This window comes from Corythoichthys intestinalis, chromosome 11 (genome assembly GCF_030265065.1).
Source record: "Corythoichthys intestinalis isolate RoL2023-P3 chromosome 11, ASM3026506v1, whole genome shotgun sequence".
In the NCBI taxonomy this organism is placed as follows: Eukaryota; Metazoa; Chordata; class Actinopteri; order Syngnathiformes; family Syngnathidae; genus Corythoichthys; species Corythoichthys intestinalis.
In genome coordinates this window covers 5,609,390-5,621,295 of record NC_080405.1, presented here as the reverse complement: position 1 = coordinate 5,621,295, position 11,906 = coordinate 5,609,390, and the positions used below count along the sequence as shown (strand labels likewise).

The 11,906-nt window shown below is 41.6% G+C and overlaps 1 non-coding gene across 1 annotated transcript; it reads right to left on the bottom strand.

Annotated features, from left to right (window-relative positions):
• Positions 1-10,696: 10,696 nt before the first annotated feature.
• LOC130925808 (5.8S ribosomal RNA) lies at positions 10,697-10,851 on the bottom strand. The gene has a single exon (XR_009065841.1). It is a non-coding gene; the product is annotated as a 5.8S ribosomal RNA (ribosomal RNA).
• Positions 10,852-11,906: the final 1,055 nt, after the last annotated feature.

Sequence of the window (11,906 nt, the reverse complement as noted above, 5' to 3'; positions counted from 1 at the left end):
ACATTCTTTGTCGGAAGTAAGTCTGTGGATCTGGAGGTAATGTGGTTGGTTTTGGGGGAGCTGGAGGATGGAACCAATTAGCTGACAAGTCTTGCTTGTACTGGCCCGTTCGATCATAAAGACACTGTGCAATCCACTCTAGGTCACCAGGTTTAATTACTCTGCGGAACTGCTCGGGAAGAAAGTGTACCCAATCAACACGAGGAGGCTGCAGTACAATAGATGTTCTCCCTGGTGCTGAAGACGCAGGCTGTGCTTGAGGTCCTGAAGACGCAGGCTGTGCTTGAGGTGCCCGTGGTGCTGAAGATGCAGGCTGTGCTTGAGGTGCTGAAGACGCAGGCTGTGCTTGAGGTGCCCGTGGTGCTGAAGATGCAGGCTGTGCTTGAGGTGCCCGTGGTGCTGAAGATGCAGGCTGTGCTTGAGGTGCTCGTGGTGCCGAAGATGCAGGCTGTGCTTGAGCTGCCTGTGGTGCTGAAGATGCAGGCTGTGCTTGGGGTGCTTGTGGTGCTGAAGACGCAGGCTGTGCTTGAGCTGCCTGTGGGGCAAGAGATGCCAGTGGCGCTGGATTTGGTGCATCACTTAAAACTGTGTGAAAGGTTTCAATGTGTTCAGCCAGTCCTACTGCCCCCCACACTTGAACACCGCACTGCTCACAACTTTCCTTGACATGATAGTCTGACAGATGAAGAGTAAACTCTTCAAGGGAACTATTAGTCTTGTCACACAGGCCGCATGTTAATATATCCAGCTTTTTACCCGATTCTGTCGCTATGGGCTGGGGCATAACTATACATGGCACCTGGGAAGAGGCCATGTATTTGAGCCCTGTCTGCACAGATGATCTTTGTTGATCGCCATCAGTTTGGACGGCTTGTGTCTGCGCAGCTGAACTGGTCTCAGCATCCTGGTTTGATGAGGCCATGGGGGTTTGCCCTGACTGTGGAGACATTTTAACTTCAGACTGACACTACAGAAATAATAGCAAGGATAATATTAACATTGGTGTACAACAAGCGCACAACCAACAACGTGACTGCATTTTTCTGTACAGGCTTACCTCAAGATGATATCCACAATTACATGCTATTGGTCTCCCAAAGATATTAATTTTTTTTGCAGCCTGGTTAAAAGCAGGTGTCAAGGGACATAATTCGATCCGTTGCAGGACAGCCCTCCATCTCCTGCTTCCTGGCCTTTGGCCTGTGGAAAACCGATGTTTTCCTTTGGAATAAAGGGACATTATTCCTGCCCAATAGGAATCTGGCTTTCCAGTCTTTGTCATTCCTGCAGACAAAACAGAAATACAAAAAACGCTGACCATAAAGAAATAATATTGATGCATTAATGATCTTAATATAAATGCAATTCATGAAGATTAATCAATTGATCAGTCCAACATTATAAACAGGGATTCGACAATTTACTCAAAAGCGGTTTTGTACTTAATAATAATAATAATATTTTTAGTTTAAGTTTTTACTTTAAAGGAAGGACAGAAAAAGAACATGCTCCTAAGTTTACATTTTACACATGTCCTACCTTCAAGCTACATAACCATAGTGTTAGTTACTGTGTGTTTACCAGTTTGTGCTTATATATCTGGAGCTTCACAAAATCAGCTGCACTTGAAAGTGCCAATGGTGAAAGAGATGAAAAAATAATATTCAAAGCAGCAGGGTTCATAAAGAAAACAAAAGGTCAAAGAAAACGTTATTTAACCCATTTGCTGCAATTGACTAGGTAGACGTCCAATTTATTTCGAGTGAGAGGAGTGGCTGTAAATGCGCAGGCTTAAATTAATGCTTCAGTGCCATTGACGGCGCTAATTATTTTTACTTGCCTCCCCACCCCACTATCAGTCAAAATGGATTGGACGTCGATCCACGGCTAACGATGATGTTTGAGCCAGGATTGCTAATATGTTTGAAAACCTGTACATTTCATGCAAAGCACAAGCAAAAATATTGGAAAATTTGCTTACTTGTTTATTGACTTTCTGCGTTTTACGTCGGGGATGTCGTTGGAGGACAATGAAGAAAAAAACCAAAACGTGTCTCCAGGTAAAGTGCTTCGACAACGGTGAAAGTATGCTGCTCGTCTCCAATGGGGCCACGCTCGTGATTGGCTGCGCCGACTTGGACTTGGTTGGCGCTATTCTTCAGCACTCGCTCGTGACTGGCTGCGCTGACTATGACACACTCGCCGGTCATCTTCGCATTCACTCGTGATTGGCTGTGCTACGTCGACCCGCTCGCTCCATCCGCTCTCTCGATTGGCACTTATGCCATTCCCCCGCGGAAGTGTTAGCTTTAGTTACGAAAAACATTCGGATATATCGGACAGGCGTTAGGAAACGTTACGATATGTTAGGATTACTTTAGGATACGTCAGGATAGGTTAGGTATACGTGGGCAGGCCAATCGCCGCAAGGTGCCGATATTTGATCTTGGTGACCTGCCGTTTTTTGTTTTTTTTCCCCCCCTCCCCTCTCTCTCCTTTTTATGTTAATGTTTTAATGTACTTTTTGGCCTCTGTAACTGATGGGAGGTGTATCCTACCTCCTTCCTTCGGTTTGATTAAAAGCCTAGCAGGGTACAGCAGAGTTGGCTTTAATCCAAGTCTGTACAGCCGTGACATCACCTCGCTGTATTCTTTCCGTTGTTCCACGATCTCCGGCGGGTAATCCTCATATACAGTGATAGGATATGACTGGAACATCAACTTGCCTCTTTTGGCTCGGGCTTCTCGGATAATCTTGTCCTTCACCTGGTACTTGTGGAGCCGAATGATGACAGGTCGGGGTCTCTGCCCCGGCTGTGGTTTGGTGGAGAAGGCGCGATGGGCCCGTCACACTCAGGCGGAGTATCCAGCACGCCTCCAAACACTTCGGCTAGCATCTTGGAAAAAAAGACGGTCGGTTGCAGCTGTCCCTCGATGGATTCGGGTAAGCCCAACACCCTGATATTGTTCCGACGACTGCGGGCTTCTAGATCAGTGATTTTTGCGAGTAACTTAGCATTGCTCTCACTCAGCACGGAACATGAGGCTTCTAAAGCTGTCAGGCGTGAATCATGTTCAGTGGCGTTTCTTTCGAGGTCGCCCACCTTCACCGAGTGTTCAGTGACAGTAATATGAATACAATCTAGCTTGTTTCAAGCTTCGCTAGCGTCTCTTTAAAGTCAGCTGAGAGGGCATGGCGATTTTCCTCCAGGAGGCCCGCTATAGACGCCAAAGTCAAAGTACCGCTGTCAACAGGTGCTGGATCGAGTGTTTCCTGTTTACCTTTACTAGACAAGGATTTAGGAGGCATGTTTCAGCGTAAATCTCCCAGGAAATGTTGGAATAGTTAAATCAGCAAGTAATGTTCAGTCCACACCAATGGGTCCTCATAGAGTAGCATAGATAGCAGTCTTTGTGGGAGTGAAACCACCGTGCGACTGTGTCAGCCATCTTAATTACCTATTCTTTGAGTGATTTTAAACAAGATGTGTGTGAGAGGCACCACAATCAGACTGTTGGCCATTCTGATTTATTAGAGGCCAGTGATGGTGGGGCACTAGTTTAGATTGTGATAAGGAAAGTGCATTGTACTTGGTTCTTCAAAGAATCGGCTTTCTTCTGCTGAAGCAAGAAAACATATTATACCTCTTTCCCAGTTTGATATTGTCATATCTTTCATGTATTTACAAACAGCATGTTTTTATGATCAAAAAGATCCTATAGTTACAGCTGAACAAGCCATGGATACAGCCCTCTGTCTCACTGAACCTGAAGCCCCACTTCCAATAAGCTTACTCTGCTGTGTTTGGCCAGCTTCTTGGATAATGTCAGAAGTGCTACACCTCATAAAATAACCAGAGTTCATCTACCTAGCCAACCATTGGCTGGTTACACATTCTACCAAGCTCTTTGTGACATCAAGTGGAGCCACAAATCTGAATGACTCTGTTAATCACATGAGTATAGAGCTAGCAGCCCACATTAAACTGAGTTGTTATTTCAGTTTCTGTTTTAGCAGGCATATCAGAGACCCAAATTAAAAAAAAAAAATTCTTCATATTTTGACCCATTTAACATGCCGTAGAGTCTAACTCAGAAGGTAAACAATCGACAAACATGGAGGTTGTAAAATTATTTTAAAATGATGACATGAAGTAGGTTGCTTCTTGCTTTTGAAAAAGGATTTAAGAACAGTATGTTTGTAATATTTGAGGCCTTAAAACTGGTTTCATGATTTGTCTTTCAGATTCAGGATGAGTTTCAAAGTATCACAATGGTGCATCTAGAATTGAAGTTCATGTCTTAGCTGGATAATATACTCCTCAGCTTTTGAATTTCTTCCATTCCACTCAGCCTTCAACACCATCAGGCCACAGACCTTGGTGCAGAAGCTCTCCACACTTGGAGTAAGTCCCACTTTGGGGAAATGGGTCCTGGACTTCCTGACCACAGACTGTCAGGATCCACAACACCTTCTCCTCCTCCATCACCCTAAGCACCGGCTCACCACAGGGGTGTGTGTTGAGCCCCCTCTCTTCACTCACCCCAGGGCTGTGTGTGGAGCCCCCTCTCTTCACTCAACTTACGTATGACTGCTCGGCGAGACACCTGAGCTGTCGTGTTGTCAAGTTTGCGGACGACACAGCAGTAGTGGGACGCATCACCAACGACAAGTCCAAATACAGAGAGGAGGTGGAACACCACAAACAACTTCTGCATCAACATGCAAAAGACCAAGAAGATGGTGGTGGACTTCAGGAGGGATAGAAGCCCTCCCTCTCCCCTGTCATCAGAGGAGCGGCTGTGGGCGTGGTCTCCAGCTACAGGTACCTGGGTGTGCACATATATGGAGACCTCACCTGGAGTACCAACACTTTCCATCTGGCCAGGAAGGCCCACCAGCGCCTGTACTTCCTCAGGAAGCTGCAGAGAGCTGGACTCAGGAGCTCCGTTCTCATGAGCTTCTACCACTGTGTGGTGGAGAGTGTCCTATACACCTGTATCACCGTGTGGCACGGCAGCTGAGGCACAGAGGACTGTGGGGAGCAGCTTTCCCTACACCACACGATGCAGAGGCAGGGCCCTCCGCATCATGAAAGACTTCACCCACCCCGCTCACAGTTTCAGCCCCTCCCCACAGGCAGGCGTCTGAGTAATCACCTAAGTCACTTTAAAGACACTCAAATCACTTCATGATCATATCTATAGACCTCACAAGCCTAAGTTATCCAACTGCTAAATTGTTTTAGTGAAGATATTTTTATACTTCTAATGATACTGTTTTTTTGTCATTTGTTGTTGTTTGTCTTGTCAAATTTTTGCACCTTACAATTTTGTTCTTTTATATTCACTTTGTATTTAAATTGGCTTTTAAAACGGGATTTGAGTTCTATTTTCTCACCCTTAACATGGAAATGTGAACTGATGAGACAATAAAAATCCTTGAATCCATTCCAAGGGTTGAAGCATGAGTTGGAGGTTGCAGGCTATCCTACTCAAGGTATCCTTCATTGAGCATTATGTATGTGAATATTCTAGGAATTTTGTGATCAAACTGCTGGAATAGCATAATTTATATTTACTGGAAGTAATGTTAGCCTATGATTCTCTTTATTAAACGTAGTATGAAATAATTGTATGAGAATTTGTTTCACTAGTGTTTACTTAGGGGCCATTTGCAAGGTGACGCTACGACACCAAGGTGCAAAAATTGTGTTGCGGAATGGCCTCACCTTTATATGGTCACAGCGAAAATGGAAGGCGAAGACGCAAACCTTTGACTCCAGGCTCCAAAGTGGAACGATTCGATTGCGGAGCTGTTCCGCAACCGAGCTCTCACGTTGATGACGTCAGCCGTCACTTTGGGCGTGCGCAGCGCTGTTACTAAACATTAAAAACAGAGGCGGAATGTCCGCTTTAATTTAGTGTTTTTATACTATAATTCAATTTAAATATTTAATGTTAGCATTTTTGTGCCTTTTAAAGCAAAACAAAAATGTCTTTGGTTGAAGTGGGCAGGTACAGTGGGGCAAATACCTTAATTTCAGGACAACAAGCCGCTACTTTTTTCCCTCATTTGAATCCTGCGGCGTATGCAATGATGCGGCCAATTTATCAATTTTTCTAACGACCGCCAGGAGCGCTCGAGCATATAATGTAAGCGTAAGACACGTGGAATATATGTGTCGAGGAAGACGCTAGTTTTCACTCTTACCCATAGTTTACCTTTGTGCATGTATAAAAGAAGCAGACACTCATCTTTGTGCATTAGTAAAATTATCAGACCCGCATCATGGAAAATGCTAGAAGAAATGGATATGACGTGCTGAGTTGAATTGAAGGCTTAGATGAGAGATCGTTTACCAAAACTGGCCGCACGCAATGAGAAACTTTTGCACAAGTCTGACAGGCAGTGGCGGACTTGGCGATTTTGGGGCCTAAGGCGAACATATCCAGGGGCCTTCTTCATGAGTCAGGGGTTAAAAAGGTGAGAAGGGTGTGGAGGAAATATGTTCTGGTACACTAGGGCTGTCCTAAACGACAAATTTTCTCCTGATTAGTCAGCCGACTAGTTTCACAATTAATCGACTAATCTAATAATTTTCTTTTTATTACTAATCTAGCAATGAAATTTTTGTTGACGCTTATTAATTCACAAAACCATTTTGGAACACTTAAATTCTTTATTAAAGTACAAATAATCATGTAAATAACAATAATTAATCACAAACAAACAATGAGGTTTAATGCTGATAGCATTTACTAGTGCAAAAGAATGGAAAGTAAACAGATTCAGAACACTGACTTTGCCCTTCCAACATTATTCAAAACAATTCTTAAAAAAATTCTAGCAATATTATTATAGTATACTACTATATATAATAGTAATGTAATAATTATAATAATTATTCATTGCCAATCATATTTGTCATGAAGAGTGTCATTTGAAAGCTATTCTTAGTGTAGAATCTGTATTATGTAGTATTTACTCAACATATTATAATATTTTTCTGAAGTATGTGGTATTAACTCCAGAAATCATTATTTATATGACGAACATGACGTGCTTTTGCTATTAACCACCTGTTGAGTGTAATTGTATGACTGATTGGAACTGTACTACATTGTTTCACCACAGGGTGTGCTGTTGTGTGTTTTATGTTCGGTGTGAAGAAGAAAGTTAAAAGAGGCATTAGAGGCCTGTCATTACCCGATCGTGACGGGTGCATCGATTGTGACGGTTGCTACTGCGCATGCCCAGATCGACGCCATTTTCTCCTGAGCGATGACGGGAGATATAGACATATATGTGATAGACTCAATGATCGAAATACATTTAAAATGTATTTTTTTTATATCGGTAAGGCATTTGAGGTACACCCTGATCCAAGCAATGCATGTCTACACAAAAAGAAAACCTTAAGACTTTATTTAATCATGAATAAATCTTAGGCAGGCCTCGATTGGTTCTGCGCATGCGCGTAGAGCACCGCCCCCACTTGAGCCACGATGACTCAAGAGTGATTTATGTGGTAGATTTTGACATATAAAAAATTATTAATCAACCTAAAGACAAATCGAAGAATAGTGAATTTTTATGTCTGAATCTCTTGCGTTTATAAGCGTAAAGCATTTGAGGGAAGTGACGTCATGCAGTCACGTGAGAGACGGTCGCGATCGGGTAGCTATCTGCGCATGCGCGTTAAAGTTCTTCGTTTGTTTTTTTTTATTAATCGCGAATTTTAGTGCATACTGCCATCTACTGTATAAAAATGTACATCATCTACAGTTTGCCTCCACCCTTATCTGTGTATCAATATAATAATAATAATTCTTTAAAAGAATTGAAAAAGTGCTTTCCTTACATACTTAAATGTCTTCCCCTCCCCTCACCCCCAGTAACCCCTTCAGAGACCATTCACGCTGGTTAAATTTAAAAGAAAAACTTTAAACCTTACGGACTTTGTTATAACATACGTTTCTCAATGGTATTACAAATAGAAATTGTTATTGTAATAATGTACGAAGGCTTCAGAGTCCTAGATTTGTATGGTGAGTATAGTTTAGTCCTTAATAGTAACAATTAAAAAGAGCCTTTATTGTGACTTTTTTATATTTAGTATATATACAAAATTTTGTTAAAGCCCATGTTATGATTTAATTCTGCAGCTAAATCCAACAATAAAATGTTTTTGTTTTGTATATATTTTGGTATATTCGTAGTTTCATGTAATTTGCTGTGATTATAAAAAACAAAACATTATCACTGTCAAATTTATTGTTGTAATATTTCGACCATTTTATAAGGATTCAAGGATTTTTATTGTCTCATCAGTTCAGATTTACATGTTAATGGTGAGAAATTAGAACTCAGGTCCCGTTTTAAAAGCCAATATAAATGCAGAGTGAGTATAAAAGAGCAAAATTGTCAGGTGCATACAAAAATAACAAGCAAGAAAGACAAAAACGCTGGATAGAAGTATAAAAATATGTAACTACTAAAACAATTTAGCAGTTGGCTGACTTGGGCTTGTTAGGGGCTAAGATGAGCGTGAGGTATATAGACATGATCATAGTAGTCCAGTAATATTGGGGGTCTACGGAGCACGGCAAGAGTTCAATGAGTCTGACAGCTTTAGGGAAGAACAGAAAATTTATGATAACACTGAAAACTATGTGGCAGTCATTCTACAGTCCAAAATACATAATACAAACCTACAAATGCATAAATATAATTAGAAATACTCTTGAGGATAAACAGTAGAGAAGGTGAATAAACAAATAAAAGCTGTAAGGTGACATTTATTTCTGTATTAAATTTAGGATAAAAATAGAGTTTCATAGGAAAGCATCCAATGATTATGCCGTAGATTGAAGAAAACAAAATGCCTTAAGCTGAAACAGTTTTAATGTGCATGTGTAGAACAAACTCAAACAAATACATTAAAGTTTAATGCATTGGACAGCAGGAACAACTGCAGTGTCCTGTAGGTGTTTCCTCCTCGCAGTAAAACACCGTTACTTTACCCCTTTTCTCCTCTCCAACAAATCCTATAAAAGAACATAAAAACACTGAGAAATACTGTTTCCAAGCACTGTGGCTTTTCCACCATGTCTATGCTATGTTGAGATATTAAGTGTCTCTAATGACACCAAGATAAGCTTACACAGTGCAACTCACCTCATGGGGATTGTTTAAACTGCTCCCCATACCCATGGCAGATCTCAATGGTGTACATGTTGTAATACTCTCTCCTGAATTCTGCACAGAACCTGCTCCATGTCCAGACAACTGTGGGATAAAAAAAAAAATCACATTTACATATATAGCTTGTAGACTAATGTGACAACAGCACAAAAAAAGTACATGTCATTGCATTTTACTGAAGTACTTACTGTTAAGCCATTTAAAATGTGCCCGTCTTCTGAAGGAGTCTGGAGAACCAAGATCTCCGATTCTGGAGCACACAAGAGCCAATGTGCATATAGCACGGTCACCTTCCCGAAGGACAACTTTTTCATGTATGTTGGCAGTCAATACTTCTGGCAACTGTAGGTGAGCCGACAATGAAAAAGTATCAAATTTATTAAAAAACAAACGTTTAAAATGTAATTGGCTTCTCATGACAATTACTAAACTCCCTGTGCAGTACTGCCTCATTGGGCCCTGCCTCTGATTATAATTACTAGTATTATCAATATCAATTTAGATCAAAGGAAATTATGTCCAGGATCAGGCAGCTGTCAGTGTCATCCTCAACCTTTCAAAGAAAACATAATTTACACATGACATGCAGGTGAACGTTATTACCAGGTAAGCCATCAATTGCAGTGATGACCATTCCCCTTATCAACATTGATTGATTATCTTGCAGTTTTCTTTTACCTGTCTGATTGAAGTTTAGTAAGATATAGAGGGGGTTGCCTTTGGAACCCTGAAGACAGGCTGTAGAGTTCCCTGAAGAAGAGGGGACGCTTTCTCTGTCCAGAAGGCAAATCTGTGCCCATGCCTTTAAAAAGAAATGCAAATAAATCCATGCCCAATACCTCCCAATGTTCTTTGACATAAGTGTCACAAAATGAAAAACAGACCACCAAAAAGGCTTTAAAAATGTGACAATATTTGATAATTTCTCAGAAATAAAAACAAATTTATTTACAATATTTCTACAATTCTGAAAAGCAGGATGGTCTAATATTGTAATGTCTGTTGAGAATTGAAAACAATCCATTTGTGCTTCAATATAAATCATTACTTTAGATTAAATAAATTTCATGTAACGCTTCTGATTTAACTTAGTTGCTCAATTAAGGCATTTACCCATTCATTGATGTCCTGAATCATTGTTGGCCAATAGAAGCTAGAAATGGCTTTGTTGCGGGTGCCCTCGACGCCGCTCTAGTTCCCAGTACCAGAGTTATTTTGACACTCCATGAGGATAGTCTGCTTCCCCTTTGACTTGATGACCAGGCGCATATATTTTATTGGAGGGTCTTTTATCTGTTGGACGAAAATTAAAAAAGCAAAGAGATTCTTAAAATTCAGTAGATTAAAATGACCACCACCTGAGAGAGATCAATAATAATAAATAAATAAATAAAACTCAGCTCTGGACCTTCTCCCACGTGACATTCACAACAGTTTCACTTATTTTTATTTTAACATCTCATCTTTCTCATTTTCTACTTAAAAAACAAAAATAGAAAAAGTGCCTAGCCCCGGGAGGGACCCGGGGCCGCGAGGTGCGTTCGAAGTGTCGATGATCAATGTGTCCTGCAATTCACATTAGTTCTCGCAGCTAGCTGCGTTCTTCATCGACGCACGAGCCGAGTGATCCACCGCTAAGAGTCGTTTGCCTTTTTTTCAATTATTTAAATATCTTCATAAATAGCTTTTGGAGCTGCGTTTTTTAAATGGCATAAAAGATAGTCACTTGGCCTATAAAGGATTAAAAAACGTAGAGGCTCATATATTCATGACCCTCTTTTCAGACTTATAACACAAATTGCCAGTATAACATCAGTTTTACTTACCTTTAACAATGAAATCACGCACCATTCGTCGAATCTTACGGCGCCCCACTTGAGTAGTTGGAAGCGTTCCGTCGACCAGGTACCTTGGAAGATGCTAGGTATCCACATTCATCTTCTCGGATCACTCGAAGTATCTATTAAGACATATTCAAGCATTTCATGCCACTCGAAGATAGCGGCGTACACACACGCATAAAAAACCCTCAATGTCCGAGCCTAACGCATCAATCTATATCTCCCGTCATCCCTCGGGAGAAAATGGCGTTGATCTGCGCGTGCGCAGTAGCAAACCGTCACAATCGATGCACCCGTCACGATCGGGTAATGACAAGGCCTGTTCTCAACTTCTCCCCCACTGCACTTTGGCTCTCATGGAGAGCACGTTCGCTCATGTGTTCGAAATAAACGATAGCCGACGTGCAAAGTAGCAAGTGAGCTGTAAAAATAGCGAGCTTAGTGGCGTGAAAACCGTGGGAGAGCTAAGCGATGCTAAACGGCGCTAAATGAAGCTAAGCGACTGATACTCAGTCCGTCGTCGTGGAACAGTCCATTGTAGTGTGTATGTGGGGGGAGAGGTAATATAAATTTCACATTCAGATGGCTTTCTTTTTTGTTTTGTCATTTTTTTATTTGGTATGCTGACATAATTATACATGACGAATAGCTGGGGGTGCTGCTGGCTCCGGTGGCCCAAGCCGTTGCACGTTGGGGCAAGGGCAGCTGGTTGGGGCCCCCTACTGGTTGGCGGTCTAAGGCGATCGTCTACTTCGCCTAACTAGTAGATCTGCCTATGCTGACAGCGTGGAGCGGTGTAAAAAAAATCCACCATCACCAACGGGTTTCGAAAAGCCGGTCTGCTCCGTGACGAAGGG